This window comes from Ursus americanus, chromosome 9 (genome assembly GCF_024610735.1).
Source record: "Ursus americanus isolate L20-20 chromosome 9, mUrsAme1.1.p, whole genome shotgun sequence".
In the NCBI taxonomy this organism is placed as follows: Eukaryota; Metazoa; Chordata; class Mammalia; order Carnivora; family Ursidae; genus Ursus; species Ursus americanus.
In genome coordinates, this window is record NC_142135.1 from 10,754,064 (window position 1) to 10,775,510 (window position 21,447).

Below are 21,447 nucleotides of genomic sequence, written 5' to 3' on the forward strand. Positions count from 1 at the left end.
GTCCTGAAGCCTCTGTGGTCCATGAGAACAGCAGAATGAGCCCAAGATACGACGTTTCCTTTACAGCAGAGCGGGCAGCACTCTGTTGTAGAATGTTCTCCCGTCCCAGAGGTTCAGAAGGCAAAAGAAGACTCATGCTCAGGGACAAGAGAGGACAGAGCCATGGACTAATGGCTGAAGCCCAGGCAGGAGCGTCACATGTGGTGATGACACATGGAGCTCCAGTGCTCTCCCCACTCAGTTCCTTGGAGCTCAGCAAACCTCCCGGAGCTCAGCCGCACTTCCAGGCAAAGATGCCCGAAGGGACGGAATGATGTTTCCACCACCTCACTCTAACAGATGCTCGAAACCCAAACCAGATTCCCTTGTAGAAAACAACGTTGTTTTGGGTGCACCTGAGGTCTTGAACCCAGACTCACACCTGCAGCCTAGCTGTCTATGTGTTGGGGGGGCGGATGGGTGGTCTGCCCTGGGGTTCTGGCACAAACAAAGACAAGTGCTGAATAGTGCTGTGAAACTCCTTCTCACCTGCTCCGTGCACCCTGGGTGACAACCCATTGGTCACACTCTACATTAATGCACCAAGTCCCCGAGAGGGTTCACTCCTGGGTCCTCACAAGTGGCTCACAGCGAGGTCTCCAGCGGAACATCTAGGAGGACACCAGCCAGGCCCTGTGACAGCACCGTTCAGGGTTAGGAAGGATGCACAGAGCTTCCCTAGGGGGGCTCTGGGTTTCGGAAAGGCCCTGGACTGGAGGCCAGGGGCCCAGGGCTCCCGTCCATGCTCTGCCATAATCAGCAGTGACCTTGGGTGCAAAAGTCAGCCTCTCTTAGCTTCTGTGCCCTGTCTTAAAATAGAGGCAGTGAGTGCTTCATGGTTTAGTCACCAGAGCGAAGTGAGGAGGGAATGAGGTCAGGCACTGAAACTCTGCAGTGGGACCAGAGAAGAGTTCGACGGGAGCCCTCCGTCCTTGCCCTCCTCTCTTCTGAGCCTCATCTACCCGAGGGGCCAGGGCTGTGTCTCGCTTCTTGGAATGTGTGCCCACCTCCGCTGTGGGAGAATGTAATAAGACAAAGTCCCAGACCTCAAGAGCCCTCTGTTCTCCAATCCCCTGCCCTGAGCCCTGTGCAGGCTTCCTTCCAGATTCAGAGCAAGTGCCAGAGTCCTTCCAGGGTCTACACCATGCTCCACGGGACCCCAGCCGGTGCCTGTGCCCAACCTCTTCACCTGTAATGTCACTGCTCCTTGGGCTCCCCCCCCCCACGCTCTTGCTGTTCTCAAATACTCCAAGTCAGTTCTAGCCTCAAGGCCGTCGTCCTCGAGGTTCCCCCTGCCAGGGATGCCCTTCCCTCAGGTCTCTTCACACCTACTCACTCACTTTCTTTGGGCCTCTGAGCAATGTCTGTGCCAGAAGCTTCCTCCACTCTATTCTCTTGCTTGCCAAACACCTTGTCTTTCAGTTTTCAGCTTGAACATGGGTCACATCCACATGCGACCATCCCATCTCCCTTCCCCTCAGCCTCCCCACACACGCTACCCTCCCCAACCACCTCCTTTGTTTGAAGCCCAGCCTTCATAACTCCAGCCCCACGGACTCCAGAAGGGTGTTAGACTTTGGCAAACAGCAGCCAAACCTTCTCTCTGTCTCCCCTGACTGCCATTGCCTCTCTACCTTAGTCCCCTTTGAATTGCTCCTGCTCACAGCTTTCTTTGGGGCTTTAAACACTTTGAAAGGCAAACGTGAAAAGGGCAATGGTAACTAGTAGGCTCCCAGATGTCTCAGAAAAAAGGGGCTTCCTCAGTTGCCAGCCCAGCTGTGTGACTAGCTCTGCAAATCACATTCATTCTCGGCGCTTCCAACCCCTCACCGATAAGAGCCAAAGGCTTTTACCTAGAAGGTCACCGAAATTTCTCCCCTTATTCTGACAACTCCTTGGCAATCGGAACACAGCCAAACATGTAGCTTCTTTACTTACAACGTTTCCTGTCCCTCATGCCACTTAGGGTCCTCCAATCTGCAGTCATGCGTACGTTTTATACAATCAAGACCCAGAAGGGAAAACTCAATAATCTCCGTCCGATACCGCGTTTCCGACCCTGTGACCAAAGGCCACTTCTCTGGCCCAGCAATTTTCTTTGCCTTCGGTTCAATGAAATAAAAGAATTTTCTTCAGGCTGACGAAGTTAGAGAAGGGCTGGGATTCTAGACAGATCCGCACACACGTGGCTCCGTTTGAAAGACTTTTCTATTGTTTTTGGAAGCCCTAAGAAAATGAAGCATATACTCCACTTAAAAAAAAAATAGTCTCATGAAAATGAGTCAGTTTATAGTGTGTTTTGAACTGAGTCTCGCATTCCTGTGGGCTGGTAGCTCTCGAAATCGGCTAAACCCTACCTCCAGAGGAGCTGACTAACTCGAAAGGCTCTGACGCCAATTTCTACAAACCAGAGACCCAAGTCTCACGGTCTCGAGCAGATTCTATCCGGACTCACCGTGGTGACCTCAGGTAAACCTGACCCTCCTCGGCCCAGAGCCGAGCCCTGCCCGTGCCTCCGTTCCATTAACGCTCTCCCCCTGCGCCTGGACCACGGCGGCATCACCAGCCACGCCAAAACGAAGTGGCCTCAGACAAGGATGTTAATGTGCTGTGGAATTTGTGGTACAGAGCAGGGTTCCGTGGGAACACTTGTCTCTGCTCTGATGAGCACCCGCCGGTGCACTTTGAAGCCTGGGGCTGGAATCATCTGAAGCCTCCTTTGCTCACTTGTCTCCTGGGCTGGGAAGATGCCAGCAGCTGGGAATGGAATCGCTGTGGGGTCTCTCTCCATGTTCTGTCTAACATGCCCTCCAGGATTTCCTACAGGTCACCTCGGGGCTCCCAAGAGAGCCTGCCAGGCGGAAGCCGTATTACCTTCTAGGACCCAGCCTCAAACACCGTGAGGAATCAGTACTGCCATAGTCTGTTGGTCAAGGCGGTCCCAAGGATCTGGCCAAGTTCAAGGGAAAGAGACATAGACATCTGCCCCCCCCATACCCCCCCCCAGCCTTGCCCCATGGAGGCATGTCACATCCTCATCATAGAAAGAGCCTGCAGGAGAGGACATGTATCGGTGTTGCCATCTTTGAAAAAGAAAACCTCCCTCCCCCTGCCAACCTGTCAGGTAGACATCAGTGCCCCCAGTGATGGATGCAGCGAACGAGCCTGATGGAAAGTGACTTACCCCGGGGCCACATGGTGAACAGGTGACAGGGCCAGGATTCAGGAGAAAGGGAGCCTGGAGAACGGAAGGTTTGGGGATTAGGGGTGAGAAGCTCCCCGGCCATCCCTGAGTCGCTGCAAAGGACAGAACAGGCAGTGTTGGGAAGCAGGGGCTTTGCCTGGTGCCCCAACACGAGAGAAAGACCCATGGGGACGGAAATTACCTGCTTTTCATTTTACACCAGCAGAGCTTAGCACCAAGGAGACAGAGTGGTAAGGTGGGCAAAGCTCAGGTGCTGGAACTGGCTCAAGGTTGAAGCTGTGGGAACTCGATCAAGGCTCCTAACCTCTCTGAGCTTCAACTTCCTCCCCTATTAAACAATAAGAATGATGCCTCCTGATGAGGCTTCATGGAGGATTCCAGACGCTTGTGTGTAAATTTCCTGGTGTATAGTGCCGAAGCAGACCATGGTGACTACCATTCTCAGACAGATGTTTACAAAACCGGGCAGGTTCTGGGAGTCAGTGCTTGTGTTAATCCTTGGGCGGCCTCAGGCAAACGATCTGTCAGGACCTCTGATGTGTGGGTTGATGAGGAGAACAAAGCTGTGTGTGAGCAGAAATGGTGTAAGGGAGAAAGTGTGCGCCTATGGGAGGGGTGAAGCAAGCCCCCTACATGGGTGTGGATGTTGGAGCCAGACGACTTTATTTGAACTTGGTCAAATTACTTAATTTCTCAAAGGATTTGTTTCCTCATCTGTAAAAATGATATAAATGTACTGACCCGATGATATTGATATATAAATGAAATAATCCATAGAAACACCTAGCAAACTGCCTGGCATATAATCAAATTTCAATAGGTATTAGTTCTTTCTCTTCCCTTGATGTCTGAGGAAGAAGAGTATTTTGCTCATAATTATATTAATTTCCATATTCAATCAAGTTGTTGAGCTGAAGATGCACCGTTCATCCCAGCGGGCTGGTCTGGATCACGTAGCCACGCAGTCAACGTATGCTTATCGAGCCCCTACCGTGCGCGAGGCACAGTGATGGCTGCCCAACGCACACCTGAGAGACCAAAAACACAGTCATTGCCCTGCAGTTGCTTACAGTATGGAAGGGAGGATTCAGCAGGAACTTTCCAGTTACAGCATAGAAAGAAGCATTTTCATTTACTCCTTAGCATCTCTGGTCAAGTCTGGTTCTTACACGTGAACTCCAGAACCCCCAGGAATGTGTGCTCCTGTGTGTGCGGGCAGGCGGGATAGAAGGCACGGCTCACCCAGGCCGGAGCTCGGGATGGCTGTGGGCAACCAGTCTTGTTCCACCTCTCTGGCCTCCCCAGCAGCCCTCCTAGTCTGTAGGACATCTGGAGGCAGAATCAGCTGAAAGGAGAAGGGGGAAGTGGACTGACACCTGCCAGCCTGCCTGCTGCCTCTTCCCTCTGTGGAACCCCTGTCTGCCACCCTCTACTTCATGGTGCAAGCACCCTTGTGTTTTCACTTCCGCTCCGTACCAAAACCCTGCTCTCCACGAGAAATGGGCTCACATTTTACATAGAAATTTCTCTAATGGCCTCACAACTCTACAGGTTAAATTGCATTGTCTCCTCCTTACATAAGGCTCTGAGAGGTTAGGTGGGGTTTGGGAGGGGGGAGTTGAGAGTGGGGAGGGACAGAGGGAGAGGGAGAGACAATCTCTTCAGCAGGCTCCACACCCAGCGCAGAGCCCCATCTCACGACCCTGAGAGCGTGACCTGAACCGAAATCAAGAGTCAGATGCTTAAACGGACTGAGCCACCCAGGCGCCCCAGAGAGGTTAGGTGTTTGAAGGGTCAAGCTAGCAAGGGGTAGAGCTGGATTTGAAGGCAGGGCCACCAGTTCCAAGTTCACCTGGGTATCAGTTCAGTTCTGTTCAACAAGCTTTTCACACACACCTGCCTTCCGCCGAGCACTAGGGAACCAGTGATGAACAAGACATGCTTGCTGTTCCCAGGGGCTGACACACTAGCGGGGAAGACAGGCACGCCAGGAGGAATTTAAATTCAAGGTAAACGGAGATAATGCACAGAAAATGCTTGTCGTGCTGCCTGGCACATCGAAAGTTCTCAGTCAAGGTCAGCTACTGTGACTGTGTAAGTGCCAAGGGAAAGGGGAAGGAGGGAGGCCATGGAGGGCAGATGAAGACAGACAGCTGTCATGTGGACGCACCCCACATTCTCCATCCAGACTGATCTACACTTGAGCTCATTTTATATTCAGTTTAGGGCATCATTTAGGAGAGACGCAGGGGAAGACTGGAACGGCTCCCAGTAAGACAACCTGAACTCTATCAAGGAGAACTCCTAAGGGAAGGCAGGATGTTAAGCCCAAGGCAGAGAAGATCAAGGGTCCATTAAGAATTTCACTTGCCCAATTATAAAAATGACCAGAAAATACACTATTTTTGTTTTTTTTTAAGTCTCAGTGAAAGAAGCCTAAAGGTAAGGATTGCAGGTCCATAAACATCAGAGACCCAAGCTTCTTACATCTTTCTGCTCTGCCAACGTTAGGACTGGCCTCTTGTCCTCAAGGTTGCCTCATATTCCAAAATGGCTGCTAGAGTTCCAACCATCGTATCTCCATTCTAGTCAGAAAGTGGGAAGAAACCACAAGGAAGGACAAGGAAGGAGAAAAGTCCAGCTCTCTCTTAGGCCAGAATTTAGTGACATGGCACCAGCTACCAGCAAGGGAGATGGGGAAACGCAGTCTTTGATTAAGAACATGGTACACCTGAATAAAATGTAGGCTCTGTTCTAAGGAAGATGGTGAGAATAAATATGGGTAGAGGACCAGGAGAGTCTGCTGCAAGGAATACAGCACCTGTCTCTACGCACTTACACGAAGCATCTGGAGGGAGAGGAATGAGTGTATTTCATGAGGACAGAATGAGAGGTCGGGTATCAGCCTAATCCAAGGAAGGACGTCTTCATTTCCAGAGTTCAGCAAATCACGGAATGGGCTGTCTCTTGCAGTAGTGAGAATTCCCCTTTACCAGAATATTCCAGAAGAGCCTGGCTGGAGGTGTGAGGGAATGCTGTGGGGAAGGTTTGGGGCATCCAGAATAGGGCTGGGCTTGAGGAGGGCTAGGATTCTCTTTCTGATCATGAAATGGACGATGCGTCCCTTAGTTAAAGAATTCCAGTTAGAAGAAGAGGTATTTCAGGAGAGTCGGGGTACCCTCCCCAAGTGCCTGGGAGTCCCTCTGTAGGCAGCTCTCTGCCTGAAGCCGTGTGAACCATCTGCCCGTTTCTTAAATGATATTTACATGTGAAAGATACACAATTTATCGAGGAAGAATTAGGAAGTTCCAGTAAAGAGAAAGAAGGAAAACAAAATCCATTTAAGATCCCTTTAGTGGGAACCTGACAGCTCTGATGGAAAGAACGATCTTGGGGTCATATCCTCCCCAGTGCAAATGCAGTTTACACCAGCCACCTGCACTTTATGCCTGAGAAGTCATTCAACTTCTCTGAGCCTCAGTTTCCTTATCTGTGAAAAGTCAGTGACAGCAAGAACTTGAGGAGTCATAGTAACAATGACATTTTTTTGTAAAGCACTAAAGGAACATAACACATGTGTACTTAATACATCATCAAAAATATGAATTTTCTTCTCTCCCACTCTGTCTAAAATTAGAGCATTTTATACTAATCTTTATTTTGTTATTTGTTTTCTACGATTGCCAATGTATTTCTATATTCTGCACTTTATTCAGTTCATGTCATAATTGTTTTGTTAGAACAGACTCTCCAGAAACATCATAACTAATTTGCTCTTGGTAATTAATATATTTCACTTACATTTACATAGAGAGAAGAACATTTTGTGAATAAAGCCTTTTTTCTGCATTTTGGATCATTTCTTTAAGATATATTTTCAAAAGTGAAATCATTGCGCCACAGGGTAAAAGTAATTTAAGGTCTTGACACAGACTGCCAAATTCTTTTCCAACATTTAATTCTTATATATGAGCTGGTTTCATAATTAAGTTTTTTTCCATTACTCCTTATAAATTGTGGATGAAGTCCTCATAAGTTCAGGATAGAAGCTGTATGGTTTCATCCTGTAACGCCATCCCCTATTACAGGGTATATTTAAATAAATATTTATTTAATGAATAGAAAGAATCGAGCCTATTCACATTCTTACTAGTGCAATAATGCCTGTTGCATTGCATCCTCATTATAACTGAATATACTGAGACAGTGGGAGAGTGGGCAATGGGTCCAGGGGACGAATTCCTAATATACGTCTTTGTTACCTACCCAGAGACGCCTGGGCTATTTAAAAACTTACAAAGGCTGGCAGAAGCCAAGTTTCTGACTTCTTCAGTACCTGTTGTCCCTAGCTAGTACTCACACCTGGCCAAACTACATATTTAGAAGCCCTCTCTGACTACTCACAAAAGCAATGAGCTAGAAATGGACCCTCGGCTCTTTGGGCAACTAATCTTTGATAAAGCAGGAAAAAACATCCAGTGGAAAAAAGACAGTCTCTTCAATAAATGGTGCTGGGAAAATTGGACAGCTATGCAAACGAATGAAACTTGACCACTCTCTCACACCACACACAAAGATAAACTCCAAATGCATGAAAGACCTCGATGTGAGACAGGAATCCATCAAAATCCTAGAGGAGAACACAGGCTGTAACCTCTTCGACATCGGCCACAGCAACTTCTTTCATGACATGTCTCCAAAGGCAAGGGAAACAAAAGAAAAAATGAACTTTGGGACTTCGCAAGATAAAAAGTTTCTGCACAGCAAAGGAAACAGTCATCAAAACAAAGAGGCAGCCCACGGAATGGGAGAAGATATTTGCAAATGAAACTATAGATAAAAGGCTGGTATCCAAGATCTATAAAGAACTTCTCAAACTCAATACATGAGAAACAAATAAACAAATCATAAAATGGACAGAAGATATGAACAGACACTTTTCCAATGAAGACATACAAATGGTTAACAGACACATGAAAAAATGTTCAAAATCATTAGCCATCAGGGAAATTCAAATCAAAACCACATTGAGATACCACCTTACGCCAGTTAGAATGGCAAAAATTGACAAGGCAGGAAACAACAAATGTTGGAGAGGATGTGGAGAAAGGGGAACCCTCTTACACTGTTGGGAATGCAAGTTGGTACAGCCACTTCGGAAAACAGTGTGAAGTTCCCTCAAAAGGTTAAAAGTAGAGCTACCCTATGACCCAGCAATTGCACTACTGGGTATTTAGCCCAAAGATACAGACATAGTGAAGAGAAGGGCCATATACACCCCAATGTTCATAGCAGCATTGTCCACAATAGCTAAATTGTGGAAGGAGCCAAGATGCCCTTCAACAGATGGCTGGATTAAGAAGATGTGGTCAATGGGGCTCCTGGGTGGCACAGCGGTTGGGCATCTGCCTTCAGCTCAGGGAGTGATCCGGCGTTGTGGGATGGAGCCCCACATCAGGCTCCTCCGGTATGAACCTGCTTCTTCCTCTCCCACTCCCCCTGCTTGTGTTCCCTCTCTAGCTGGCTGTCTCTATCCTGTCGAATAAATAAATAAAAAATCTTAAAAAAAAAAAAAAAGAAGAAGATGTGGTCCATATATACAATGGAATATTACTCAGCCATCAGAAAGAACGATTTCACAACATTTGCAGCAACATGGACGGGACTGGAGGAGATTATGCTAAGCGAAATAAGTCAAGCAGAGAAAGACAATTATCATATGGTTTCACTCATTTATGGAACATAAGAAATAGCAGGGAGATCAGTAGGAGAAGGAAGGGAAGAATGAAGGGGGGGTAAACAGAAGGGGGAATGAACCATGAGAGACTGTGGACTCTGGGAAAAAAACTGAGGGCTTCAGAGGGGAGGGGGGTGAGGGATTGGGATAGGCTGGTGATGGGTATTAAGGAGGGCACATATTGCACGGTGCACTGGGTGTTACACGCAAACAATGAATCATGGAACATTACATCAAACGGTAATGATGTACTGTATGGTGACTAACGTAACATAATAAAAAATTTTTTTAAAAAAGCAATGAACTTTCTGCACAATGTTTCTATCAGTCTCTATTGCTCTGTAACAAACCACCTCAAAACTTAGTAACTTTAAAAAGCAACCAGTTTTTTAGTTCATGATTCTTCAAGTCAATCATGCTTAGCCTGGGCTCAGTTGGGCAGCTCATCTGGTCTTGACCAAGCTAACACATATCTGCGGATGGTGACCTGGGCCGCTCCCGGCTTGGAAGGAGGCTGGCTGATGGAGGCTGGCTTCTCTTCCCTTCCAGCAAGCTGGCCCAAGCTTGCTTACATGGCCTCTGGAACGTATTCCAAAAAATAGAAGACAGGAAGCATGCATTGCCTCTTGAGGCTTTAGCTCAGAACTGGAATACCATCACCACGTTCTAGCAGCCAAACCATGTCACAAGACCAGCCCAGATTCAAGGGGCGAGGGAATAGAGTCCATCTCTTAGGCAAAGGTGCTGCAAAGCCACACTGCACAGGATACCAATGCAAGAAAGGGAAGAGTGAAGAATTCAGCCCTTTTTTTGTTTTTTGCAATTGACCAATATTTCCCCAACTGATAGAATGAATTAGTCTACTGGGTGGAGTTGCTTCATCTTGTCCATTTGGGACTTGAAGATTATTTATCTCCAGTAATTTACATAGTACCACAGAGGTTTAAAATTGGAAATGGTGTTATCTTGGCTAGTTTTTTGTGTAACCGGCACTTTAGGCATGTTGGACAAAAGCCATCAGTTTTTAGACAGAAGCTGAGTCTCAAGGAGGCTGAGCTGACGTCAAGAACCTTGCAGATCTGACCGTTCCCCAAGCCTCTCCTGCTCACAGGGGAAGTTGCTTGTCTTTACGTTCAGTAACCAGAAGCCAGAATTCCATTCATTGTGAAACTGTACTGCATGGTTCAGAAATGTATTTTAAGGGTTGGGACCGGGGTAAAATTAGAACAGAAGCTGTCACCGGTCCATTTTCACCTACCCTGGTTCTGGCAATGGTGTTTTGAGTCAGGCTCTGCAGTGACATTAATAGCCTGGATTTGTGCCAAGAACTCGCAGAATCTTCCAACGGGCTCAGTTTTGCTCACCATAACTTGGGATCTATGAGATGTGATTTTAGAAGGCACTACCCTGCAAACCCCGCTTGCTTAATATTCCCCTAATGAAAGACCAAGCCTTTCCCTTCCCAGTGAGCAGTCTGTGTTACAGTACAAACCACTAGGACATTAATTATTATTATAATAATTACATAAAACATGATATAATTACTCATCTATACATAATGTGTATATTCTTTTAATGAAAGACCAACCATTCCTTTCACAGTGAGAAATCTTTTTTAAAATGTAAACGACCAGGATTTTAATTATTGTTAATTTATTATAATCATTGTTATACAAATTCTATAATATATTATAGAAGTGTGTGTTTTGTATATAGTGTATTTGTGCATATATTACGTAATTGTTATATAGCATTGTGTAAAATGTTATATAATTATAACACATATATAATTCTGATATAGTAATTTAAACATGATGAGTATTTTAATGGACAAGATGTAGGAAACATTGGCCACCAGGCAAGGCGGGACAGTGATTCCCTGAGAGATGAGAAACGAATGGGGTGAGCCACGCCATGCCCCAGAATGTGGACGTGGCCATGAAAGGGTTCTGTGCCACATTAGTGATGCCTGACCTGGGCTCAGGGAACGCCAATAACAGCCCTGGACCACATGTTGCCCATTCCTGTGCGATTGTGAAAATCTTTGGCCTTTCCGTACCCTATTCTCCTACCCTTTTCCAGATCCTGACTTTCGGGACACTTCACTCTGTATTAATACTACTTTATCTTGGGCAATGCACCAGGCAATTTACCTGCACTGTCTCATTCACTCCTCCTAACTGTCCAGTGCATCCGTTAGCATGCTTTCAACTTTGGGTAACAGAAATCCCAATTCAAAATGGCTTACACAAGAAAGGGACTTCTTTTCTCAGACACCAAAATGCCTGGAAGCAAGACAGTTTCACACCTTGTCCATCCACTTCCTCAACAGCACCATCGAGGACCTAGCATTTTCCTATCGTTCTCTAGTGTCACCCTCTGCTGGCCAGCCCTGTACCTCATGGCCCATGCTGGCTGCCCCATGTCCAGACACTACAGGTGGACGCACAATGTTCCCCCGAAGAGACACCTTTTCCCGTGGCCTGTTCTCCATCGCCGTGGCTGCAGACTAGCAGGGCCTCTCCTCAGACCCACTCTGACTCCAGAGCTGGAACCACTTTTTTTTTATTCCAAGCAACCTTTTAGGGTGATCCTGCCTTGGTTATGGCGAATGACTGAGGTGAATTGTTGACTCATTTTCAGCAGGGAATTTAAAATAGTAATTACCAGGTTTGATTTCTCCCAAAGAGGAAGTTTAAATTTAGCGTATACCTGCAGTTCTCCTCTGTAACTTTGAAGCATATCTATTCCACATCACATAGAAAATACTAACCGTGTCACAGAGTTTGGGGATAAACTAATTATCTGTTATTGCTGCTGTGAATGCCAGAACATTCCTAATGAGAGGGCCTGAGGAATACGGGCTTTGTTTACGACCACAACAGAGAACCCAGGATGGTGGCACAGGTCTTCAAGCTAGCCCCCCACCCCCCGCCCCGGCAAGGGAGACACGGCCATCGTTGTCTAAGCTGACAATTTACTCTGATGACAGAGTAGTGTTCCTGTGCCCTGCTATAACGTAAAACCAAGCAAAGCCAAAACCAAACAGTGAATTAAATGATGAAATGCCTATCAGGAGCCATGTGCTGGAGCTCCGGCTTCAGGGAGACACTCTCAGTGACAGAGCTTAGTGGTCAGGGACGTATCTCGCTGGTGCGTCTGGACCCTCACTCTGGCCCTTCTTCGTGGTATAATCTGGGCCAGGCTGTCTAATCTCTCCGTGCCTCACTGTCCTCATCTGTGAAATGGGACCAACAATCACATCTATGTGACAGAGTATGTAAAGTGCTCAGAGCTGTCTGTGGCGCAAGGAAGTGCTGCATATCACTGTTTCACCTCCTTGTCTCATTTATTTGAATGTTCCTAACCCCCCCCCCCGCCATGATGGATGGAACTGGGATACTAATAGCCGTCCCTTGGAGCTGTTACAAGGGCAAGAGGTGAGCCATTATCGGGGAAGTACTCAATTAATGGTTCCAAAAACCAGTCCCCCATGAGGAGACAGAGGCCAAATGACTAAGTGACTTAGCAGGTCACTCAGGCGAGCTGGCCCTCCAGGTTCTCAGCCACCCCTCCCTTGACACATGGTTTCTCCCCAGCACCACTATTTGGAGCTAAACTCTTCTGCTCACTTCCACCAATCGTGGCCCATCATGCGGAGGCCCATCCAGGCGGGATCTGGGCAGTTTGCAGAGGACCTAACTATCTGACCTCTCTCGTCTCCTCTCTGGCTGTCCCTCCCCTCACTCACCCTGATCCAGCACCTGCCTGCAGCCTTCTTTCTCCCATCTATGGACCTCTGCCCTGACTGTTCTCCCCCAAAACCCTAACTCTTTTACTGGCTGACTCCCTCTTATTATTCAGAACTCAGGGTAAACGTCACCTCTTATAGACACCTTTTCTGGCCACACACTGAAGTGCCCATTCATCACTGGTTAATGGAGAGCTGTGCTTTTACGTACAATGTGAATGTACTTAATACCACTAAATGGTGTACTTAAAAATGGTGAAGACAGTAAATATTATGAGTATTTTACCACAATACAATTTCTAATTCGGCAGTGACCTCTGTTTTTTGTACCCTCTCTCTCTTTCCCTCTGGCTTGGTTGCTCTGAGGAAGCCAACCTCCATGTTTGTGGGCTGCCCCATGGAGAAGAGTCCTCAGTTCCACCCTCATTAGAGAGACCCCGAGCTTAAGGCCCTGGACTCCTGACGAGAGAAGCTTCGAGATAAGGGATGTTAGCTGCTGCTCTGCTACTAAGTTTGTGGGGTGGGGTTTGGGGCCACTGAGTTTTTGGGGTGGGGCTGGATTTGTTACAGCACACTAACTATTGTTTAGTTCGTTTGTAGGTAAAACAATGGAGACAGAGCACCCCAGCCCAGGCGAGAGGCCTGACACCTTAGAAGGCCCCAGTCTCTTCCTCTGTTCCACACACGTCCTCCCCAGTGGACAAGGAGCCAGAGGGGCCAAGGGAACATACCCACCCTATACACGAGGTACACAAGACTCCAGAGTCCCCTGCTCGAATGTCCCTGAGCCTGCCTCCAGAGTCTGGGGGAGGGAGTCTTCCCCCTCCCGAGGACAGAGCACTCCATATGAGCACACCTTAAGGCCCGGGGACAGCTGTTGGGGGTTGGGGGTTGGACTGAGCCGGATATGTGGGTGGGGTGCTGACAGTGCGTGGCCTGATTGTCTCCTTTACATATTTAAACACAAGGCTTTGTGCCTCCCTTAGCATTCCTGTCCCTGACATTACACATCTTGGAGGCGGCCCTGAGTGGAGGTAATCATAGCTGAGGACAGACTGGGATCACGTCTGTGTAAGGACCTATTATTACAGGGTATGACGCGCAGCGAGTGTCCAACAAATCCCAGCCTTGTTCCTGCTTCCAGCATTCCTATGACACAAAAGGGCAGAAAAGGAATCAGCTTTCTTCCCAAAGCATCCCTGGTGGACAGTTCTGGGCCTCCTGGGGTGAAAGACGCGTCTGGTCCCGGGCAAATCCCCAGCTCTGCTGTGGGAGGCTCCTACCTGCAGCTAGGAACACACACTTGCTGTCGTTTTCAGAAAGAAGGAGCAAGACGCAGGCCAGCCAACTGGGGATCTTCTGCCCCTGCCCCTCAAGGCCTCCAGGGGAATTTCGGCAATGGCATTAGCATTTCTTCCTACCAGGAGGCAAGAAGAAGGAGACATCCCGAAGTTCCCTGGGAGATGAAAATGTGCTGTTTTATGCAAAGTTGTTATTCATTCAGCAAATACTTTTTTGAGCTAGTACGGCAGAAGGAATAAGTTATTTCTTTCTATCCAGCTCGTCTGAGAAAAATCTGAGCTGAAATACTGGAATTTGCCTCTCACTCGCTGTTGGGCAAGTTACAAAATCTTTCTAAACCTCAGTGTCTTCATCTGTTAAATGACAGTTGAAAATAGGCTCAGTTGCATAAGGTTGAGTGAAGAACAAAGGATAATAATGAATAATGAACAGGACCACTCAGGTTGCTCACCTGAAAATGGGGATTGGAAACACAGACTCCTAGGTTTGCCGTGTGAATGGTGAGGTCATCGATCTTTCCTCTAGCACCTGCCGCATCGAAAGGGCTTTCAGTGGTTGGATGGTGGCCCGTAAAAGACACAGCTGCCTAGAATGTAGGAATATGGCATTACTGGGGAAAAGGTTCTTGCAAATATAATTAAGGATTTCAAGATGAGATCATCCCGGACTAGAGCGGACCCTAAAACCAAGGTCAGGTGTCCTTCTAAGAAAAAAGCAGGAGATACACAGAGGAGAAAACCCCTTGAAATCAGAGGCAAAGATTGAAGTGAGGCAACCCCAAGCCACGGACAGTCTAGAACCATCGGCAGTGGACAATGCAAAGGAGATTCTCTCTTAGAACCCTCAGAGGGAACTTGGTTCTGCCAACCTCTTGATTTCAGACTTATTCCTCCAGAGTGGTGAGAGAATACATTTCTATTATTTTAAGTCACCAATTTTGGGGGAATTGACCACAGCATCCTTAGGAAAATAATAAAGGGCATAATAAATGTACACTGTCGCTATTATCTGTTGCTTCTCTTTGTCCCACTTTGCTTCGTTGCCCACAGAAGGAGGGCAAACATCCGTGAGGGGCCCGAGCTGGGTCACAGAAGACCCACCTGCAGGAAGGCAGGTCGCTGCTCCTGCCCTGCCCCCAGCCCCGCCTGCTGGGCAGGGCTCCTTCCTCTGGCTGCCTTTGTGCCAGGGCCCCTGAGGCTGGCAGCGCCCCCCACCCCCAGCCAAGAGATTCCAAGTCGCGGCATGAAGGGAATAATTGTCAGCGAGATCCCAGATTGTTTTGTCACATACATTTTGCAATATGACAAGTAGGCGTCCAAAATATGCTCCAGGAGGGGGGAGCAAGACATTTTCCAAAAGCCTACTTGGCAGCCCGAGTCACTGTGCTGAATCAAGTGCCCGTCTCGTTCTTGGCTTCGCTCCTCCTGCCGTGTGATGCTGTGTCACTCAGAAGGGGGAGTGCCAACTGAGTACCACCAGGGAAAAAGAAAAAAAAAAAAAAGCCTGCTCTCAGCGGGGTTGGAAGCATCAGCTTGACTCTATTGGCTGCTTTGGGGTTTTTCTAGATGACGTCATAATAATAGCTCTCTTCCTATGATCCTAAAAATAACAAGCATCGATAGCCATTAGGTACAGCCCCTTGCGTGGGGCGCCGCCCTGCGGCATTTATGTGCACGATCCCTTTTTATCTTCACCATAATTGTCTGAAGTGGGAATTATTATTACCTCTCTGTTTCAGAGCAGCAAACTGAGGGAGAAGGAAGTTAAAAGCAATTTGCCTAAGATGCCATTTCTAGGACGCGGTAGTGGTAAGATTCTAGCTCTCTGGCAAGCTGGAGGTGTGAGCACTGAACGGCCATGTTGTATCCTGTTCTACAGTTGGGTGGAATCCGGATCCTAGCTCCTCACCCCCAGAGATTGCTTGTGTGTAGAACAGACTCCCTGGTGATTCCAGGCAGGAGGTGAGTGGGTAAGACTGTTCAGATGTGGAAAACTTACATAGCTTTATCAGAATTATTTAAGGAGGACAGATTGAATTTTCTCCTTTGCCTTCTCTTCTGGAGCCCAGCATAGACAGATGCTAAAGGAAGAGAAAGTCTTTTGTTATGTAACTCGAGGCTAAGAAGGAGATGGACGCTCTTTTATCACAATATGGTACACAAGAAATGTTTGCAATAGGTTAGTGTTGGTAATTGAAAGATTTAATGGAGGCCAGGTTATTTCAAGAGTCTCTTCCCTCCCCTTCTAGTCATAAGACCTCACTACAGATTGTCTACCCCACATTCATTTCTGTCCTCTTGCTTCCTAACCAAACTCAGGCGTTGTTCTCTCTCCAACATTAGACTAAGTGGCCATTGACCTCAGTCCCAGCTCCAGGGATGGGCTCAATGACCTAAGAGTAAACCTGCTCTCACTGCTGGTGATTGGTTCCGAAATACTCCCAGTTCCTTCCAAGGAAACATGAGAAGTCCTCTGGAGTGACTGGTGGCTTGGTGGCTTCTGAGGAAAAAGTCTTTGCTTCAAGGAAAGAGCCACAGAAAAAAAAGAGACCCCTTCTTCCTCTAGATCTTGTCCTGTCTGGAGAGGATGCTTGGAACTGCTATCACCATCTTGTCACCAGCCTGAGAAAGAATCCAGCTGATGATGGCACAGCAGAGAGAAAGAGAGAAACTCTTCCTGGGTGCCATTGTTGAATGGCTAATTCAACCAGCTTTAGACCCACCCTGCCCCTGGCATTCCTGATATGTGAGATAATCAATTCCCTATTGTTTAAGCCAGCTTGAGTCAGGGTTTTGTTTCTGCCACCAAAAGCATCCTGACTAATACAGGACTCAAAGCAGACTCTCCTCCCCCTCCTCCCCCACCCAGCAGCTGAACCGAATGCCACTGAGAATTGCCAACAACCCATTCCAGAGGCTGCACACAAGAGGAGGAGGGATTTGGGGGGTGGTGGTGATGGAATACAAGAGATTTAAAGGACTGAGGGGTTGTGCAGAATGGGGACAAAGAACAAAGGAGCAAGGGAAAGGACCCCTCTGTGCCACGTGAGTGGGGTAGAAACATGGTAGAAACATCTGCTCACGAGTCTATGACCTTGGCTCTATACCCGTGGGCAAGGTGACACACGAGAGCTGCCCCTACTGAGTCTCTACTCAAAATGTGTTGGACCGTAATGTTTGAGCCCAGAGCAAAGAGCAGACTGAACGCTCTCCACGTATTTATATGGTGCTTTCCTGGCACCGTTAACCATCCTTTGGGAGGCCATACCAGCCTTTCTTCCATGAAATACAGTGTACTGCAGGGATTAGGGAGTGTTGGCCCCAGTAGTCTTAAAAGGCCAACAAAGCTGAACTGTCCTATTTTGTGAATGGGGATCCAAGGCCTGGGAAGAGAAGGATTTCCCTGTGACAGTACCAAGGGAGTTTGTGGTAGAGATGACACTCAAATGCAGGCCTCCCAAATCCCAAACCAGGCCTCCCCGCCCCAACACACACACACACTGCCATTCTCCTGAGTGCGTACCTAGAACCTGTCAATAGATTTTAACAGCCAGCACAGTTTAGGATGGTCAAATACACTCGGAATGTGTTGCATTAAATAAATCCCATTAAAGATTTTTCGAAACAAGAGAACTTCCCATAGTTTTTTGTTTTGTTTTGTATGTTTATTTATTTGCCAGTAATGGTTTCTGAATCTCCAAAACTGCACCTTAGTATACACTCTTTTTCTAAAACTTTTGGACCATGGAACCTTTCCTTCTCCCAAAGTATTTTACAGGAATAGTGCTCCACAAATTATATTTTAGCAAATGCACAATATGGACCTGCCTCCATAAGAAGGGAATGAGGTCAAACCATGAAGAGAAGCAGAGACAGGCAGGGGTGAGAAAATGGATAAAGGACTAGACAGATGCATGGACGGATGGAAGGATGAAGAAAATCAACATAATTTGAGCCCCCGACCTAACGCAAACTTGCAACTTGAACCAATACATTTTTTTTCCTCTTGAGCTAGCTTGAGTTATATATGAATTGGGTTTGCATTGTCATTGTTACTGTGATAATAATGCTTAACAAACAATCCCCAAGTTACTGTTTCAGTAACCTACTACCACAAATGTTTATATTACACGGTTGGATCAGCTGGACCAGGCTGCACCCCAGCTTCTGGTTATGGTTAGGCCTTCTTCATCTGTCTTCATTCCAGGCTGCAGACTGGAACATAAGGTACCCAGGGCGTGTTCTTCTTATGGTGGTAAGAAGAAGTTCCAGAGAACTTAAACGTCAGCTTGAAAATGGCAGCTTGAAACTGTCATTTCCAGCCATAGTCCATTGCCCAAAGCGAGTCTTACTGTCAAAACCCACAATCAACAGGAGAAGAAAACTATACTCTGCTCATAGGGAAACCAAGACAAGAGCAGGGAAGGAAGGAAGAATTGTGGGCAAATAAGAAAACACTAGAAATCAAGCCTTTTATTACTTAAAACTCAGAGTCCTGATATTTTCAATTAACTGGTTAATTTGTGGGTTCCTACTTGGTTAAGTGCCTTTAAGCTACAGAATACTTTATAGCTCAATAAAGTTGGCCACTTTCCTCTCTTGGACTGTTCCTCACTCCCATGATATCCTGGCGTCTCCATTCGTTATTTCATCTTTCTCTCCAGATCTGTCATCAATTATTGTTTTCCCTTTTTGTGTGTTTAATAGACTTTTGTAATCACCTTATGGATGAACAATTCAAGCTATTAGGGTATGGGGGAGAGGCCTGAGAGCTGACCCCTTGATGTTGGCAGGGTTGCCCTATTTGTACAGAAAGTTTGTTCGATTATTTGTTTTTGTTGCATTCACGATTTCTAAAAAAGGAACTGCATCAGAAAGAAATGACAGTACTGATCTTAGCTATAAGAAGCACAGATCTCATGAACTTCAGACGTTTGCCACAGAGATGGAAGTCCTTAGGCGTCCTCTGAGTTGGGAATCTTGAACCTCAAGAGGATCAAACTCTATTATTTAATTATGAAAGAAACAAAATCAAAGGGACGCCTGGGTGGCGCAGCGGTTAAGCGTCTGCCTTCGGCTCAGGGCGTGATCCCGGCGTTATGGGATCGAGCCCCACATCAGGCTCCTCCGCTAGGAGCCTGCTTCTTCCTCTCCCACTCCCCTGCTTGTGTTCCTTCTCTCGCTGGCTGTCTCTATCTCTGTCGAATAAATAAATAAAATCTTTAAAAAAAAAAAAAAGAAACAAAATCAAAATCATCTGTGGTGCTAAAACTTTATTGTTGAAGACTGTGCTATAAAAGTGAGGTGTAATTGGGGATTTAATGATATTTTTGTAATCCTCTGGGGATGTAGACCCCTTGGCGGTATGTAAGGATATGATTTGACTTTCAAACACTGATTTTCAGACATTCTCCAAGGAAGACCCCAAAGGGGAAAAAGGGGAATTTACTACCTGTATTAAGAAAATATTAACATGAATAAAGTCACCTGCCAAATCTGTGAGCAAGATTTGAGAGAATACATGAATCGAGAGAGTGGAGCATGGTGTATTGTGTACAGAGACCCAGTTCAAAGTTCCAGTTCTAGGTCTTTAAGGCAAATTCCTTAACCTCAGGTTTTCCATCAGTAATATGGGCACAACACCATGGACATCTCAGGGTGGTTGAGAAGTTAAGATGAAATAATACTGATTAGTGACATCTTGTTATGCACCAGGCACTGTTTATATACTTGACATACGTTAGCACATTACTTAACAACATTTTATGAGAGGAGACAACTGAGGCATAAAGAATACAAATGACTTACCCCAGGTCCCATGCTAGCTAGCGGTAGAGCTGAGATGCAAACCCAGGCCAGCTGTCTCCACAGTCTATGCTCTTGACCCCTCACTATGGAGTGAATTTTGGTGTCCCCTCAAGATTCATAGGTTGAGACCTAATCCCCAGTGGGATGGTATTTGGAGATGGGGCCTTTGGGAGGTGATGAGGTCATGCAGGTGGAGCCCTCATGAATGGGATTAAGGCCCTTATAAAAGACACCCCAGGGAGCCCCCTTCAGCCCTGATGCCATGTGATGACACAGTAAGAAAATGGAAACTTGTAAACAGGGAAGAGTCCTCACCAGACACAGAATCTTCCAGTGCTTTGATCCCAGATTTTCTTGTCTCCAGAACTGTGACAAATCAGTGTTTGCTGTTCAAGACACCCAGTCTATGCTGTTATAGCATCCAAACTCACTCAACGTTATCATGCCTTTCCAACAAAGTACGTGAACTTCAACAGACAGAGGATTCATGGGAAGTGTGTGTCTCCCTTCTTTCACCTCAATGAGGACCAGTAGAGGCACTGACACAATTGCTTAGTACCCCATGTGTGCGTCTTGCACATCTCGTATACCTCCTTGATGACATGCAAGTGAATGGGGCAAATCTGGGGTGGCTCTGCTTCCTTCCAGCTCTGTGACCTTTGCCAAATCATCAAACTCCTTCACCCTCTACTTTCTCACCTGTGAAATGGGGCTGAAAATACTTGCCCCTAATAATTTTATAAAAGTCTTGTGAGTTCTAAAGAGTTAACAAATGCAAACATCCCTTGAAATTTTAAGTCCTCTACAAATGCTAGGTTTCTTTTATAATGTAACGAGGCTGATCTTTTACAATAGCATGCCAGAACTTACCCTCCAAATGAGAGCTGGCCCTTCCAAAGCATTCTCCTGCTCTCCTACCAAGCCATGGGCTTATTCAAATGAAGCCATTTTTGCTCGAGATGTGCTTGGAGTGTTTCTTTGGAAATTACCTTTACAGCTGGTTCCCAATCCAAGTGAGAAAATCAGTTTTATTAACTTACCGGCCTCCATATCATTTGGGGAGCCAAAAATAGTATTTCTGAGCTGTTCTCCCATCTTATTTATAAGAGGCAGTTCTGAATGATATATGTCTGTTAAAAATAATGAATCCACCAGGGCGCCTGGGTGGCACAGCGGTTAAGCATCTGCCTTCGGCTCAGGTCATGATCCCGGCGTTATGGGATCGATCCCCACATCAGGCTCCTCCGCTGGGAGCCTGCTTCTTCCTCTCCCACTCCCCCTGCTTGTGTTCCCTCTCTCACTGGCTGTCTCTATCTCTGTCGAATAAATAAATAAAATCTTAAAAATAAATAAATAAATAATGAATCCACCCTCCTGGGGTGGGGGCAAATTTGCCTCTGGAGGCCATGAAAGGAACCTGCCTTAGGACGTTGAAAGAAGTCTCAGACTGTCACCTGATCTTTTACACCCCTCGGACCTGAACAACTGTGCCTCGTTGTACCAGCCCGGGTCTGTGAGCTAGGGCTTCACCTGTTGAAATATCGGGAAAGCCATCCTTAGAATCATCTCTGGACTGAAAAGAACCTTAGAGGTTATGTCATATCTG